The sequence below is a fragment of the Bison bison genome, unplaced genomic scaffold (assembly GCF_000754665.1).
Source record: "Bison bison bison isolate TAMUID 2011002044 unplaced genomic scaffold, Bison_UMD1.0 scf7180017864263, whole genome shotgun sequence".
Lineage (NCBI taxonomy): Eukaryota > Metazoa > Chordata > Mammalia > Artiodactyla > Bovidae > Bison > Bison bison.
Window position 1 is genome coordinate 839525 of NW_011494835.1, and position 2919 is coordinate 842443.

Sequence of the window (2919 nt, forward strand, 5' to 3'; positions counted from 1 at the left end):
GATGCTTTTGAACTGTGGTGTTGGAGAAGACTCTTGAGAGTCCCTTGGACTGCAAGGAGATCCAACCAGTCCATTCTGAAGGAGATCAGCCCTGGGATTTCTTTGGAAGGAATGATGCTAAAGCTGAAACTCCAGTACTTTGGCCACCTCACACGAAGAGTTGACTCATTGGAAAAGACTCTGATGCTGGGAGGGATTGGGGGCAGGAGGAGAAGGGGACGACAGAGGATGAGATGGCTGGATGGCATCACTGACTCGATGGATGTGAGTCTGAGTGAACTCCGGGAGTTGGTGATGGACAGGGAGGCCTGGCGTGCTGCGGTTCATGGGGTCGCAAGGAGTCGGACACGACTGAGCGACTGATCTGACCTGATCCCTAACAGCAGCTAGTTCATAAACTATTTTACTCATTCTTAATAAGAGAAGAATTGAAGAAAAAGCATTTGGAAACTTTTGAGACAAAATAGAAAAGTTTTATGTCTATTTCATCTAATAATACAAAAAGTAGGAGTTTGTTTCTTTCATCTTTACATTTTATTTTCCAGTAATTCACTTTTTGTATTTATAGAAGACTCAATATGAGACAGAGTGAAAAGTCAAAAAGCAAACTAGTTCTTCTTCACAGTTAGTTTAAGAGGCGTTGAACTAAAATACTGATCCGACTCAAATTCATTTCAAAAACAACCACATATTAGAGTGAGTGACTTTTTTAAAATATGAAAAGTAGATATGTTTATTTTTTCAGATTCTGTGTTTCAACAAATATTTTTTAACCTAAAAATAGTTGCATTTGATAAGAGGGCTTATTCTGTAACAAGTTTACTTTTATTTTAATTCAATACAAGAAAGGAACATCAATATGAAATTAAATGATTTTCAAGTAAATGGTTCCTTCTGTGATTTTTATTTTCATTATTGTGTGTGTGTGTGTGTGTGTGTGTGCACCAGGCACAGTGTTAAGGGCCGTAGATTTAGAAACAGTCTATGCTTTCATGGAGCTTACAGTACAGTTAAACAATAAACAAGCAAACATTCTCTGGGCAGGATTTCAATGTTCTCCATTAAATCTCATTGTCTCCAGTTTGTATGGACTGAAACAAAATCTTAGATCATGAGGTCATTCATTCCATTCATGCTACTAGTTTTAGAGTCACAGCATCTGGGGACACACGTGCTAACCATGGTGACTATGTGTTTCTTTTGAGTAGGGACCTGAATCTGTCTGTCGAAGCAAGGGATCTTGGGGAATAAGAAATTGCCTTCAAATGATCTAACTATGTTGGGTATATTCCACAGTATAGTAAAAGGGATATTCTATCTGCAATCCCCAAACCATGATTCCTATCCTTTCACTTTAGACTGCCAAAAAAATTTATTCACAAATTTTTAATGGCCTTGTGACTTACTATAGCTTTAAATATATTTTAAAATTTTAATCTTGAGTTTATAACCTTTGAATTAAATACTATAATTAATCATTAGAATAAGCAAATTCTTTAAGAGGTATACTTAAAAAAAAGTTCTAGAGTCTCTAAGTATTCTAGCCTTGAATCTACCTTAGAGGTTTAGCCTGAGATGATGGTATTTATTTTGCTTTATTATTATAAATTTTTTTCAGTGGTTTTTACATATAGCAATGATAAAAGGCTGAAATAAAAGAGATTGGGAAGAGACATGTGAGACATATTTTGAAATGTCCGTCCAGTGGTCTCTGTTTGGTAAAGAAGCCTCAAATTCATCTAGCAATAAAAAATAAGTGCTAATTCGTAACTTCTATAAAAATTGGTAACCTCTTTCAGGGTTTTAAGTTGATATTTGATAGTCAGGAGGGGGAAAAAGTAAAACTGTGCAACTGATTGAGGTGTGCAACCGATAGTGAAGGGTGTCCCAATATTTCTCAGGGTAAAATAATGAACAACAGTCAGGAATAATACTTTTGGCTCAGCTGTGTGTATCACTGTGAATAAAGGGACTAGACAACTTAAAGAGGGGATCTCAAAAATGCTACTGAGACCCTCTAGTCATTGAGGGATATTTCATTTCTTTAAAAGAAGAATGTTTGGTAAATTTGCAACTTGCATTGAAAATTTAATCTCTCTTTAAAAAAAAAAAGCAAAGAAAATTTAATCTCTGAGAAAGCTGATGAAGCAGTGAGAAAAAATTCCAACCCACAGGACTGATTGTTTGTAAAGGGAAATCGCAGCTATAAACATGTCACTTCCCAGCTCCAAAATCTTCAAAGACCACAAGTTGTTGGCTGAATAAAGTGCTAATAGTAAAGCCCCTCTGCAATTCGGCTCAAGGTTCCTTTCCAGACTTAATTCCCACAAGTTACTTACAACAGAAAGGATGGGATGGGTAAAGAAGTGATATAGACATTTATTTGAGGATGTACTATAAGCCAAGCACTGCATTATGTGATTCCATTTTATCTTCACAACTCTTACATCATAGGATTTTTGTGAAGGCTGAATAAGGTCATTAACGCCAACTGCTTCACACAGGTATTTATATTAATAGAATTATTGTGCTTAGAACGATGTTGAACACATAGTAAGACCTCAGTGAATACAAGCACTTATTAGTTGTTTAGAAAAACCCAGGGAGAGGAAACATCAGCATCTCTCTTTCAAGATGAGGGAACGGGTGATCATAAACTTTAAGCTGTTTACCAAATGGATGGCAGGGCTGGGATTTTATGTGACTCAGAAGTTCTTGTTCTTCCCACCATACCAACCTCTCTCCACCATGGCATTCAATTCTTCAACTAAATTGGACTCTACTATTCCCCCAAATACATCACAAGTTTCCCCAGCATTTTACCTCTGCTCATACTTTTGATCTCTCCTGCACTGTCCCTGCCTTAAACCCTGTCTTCTTCAAGTAGAGGATCAGCTGGAAATAACTGTCCATTTCATA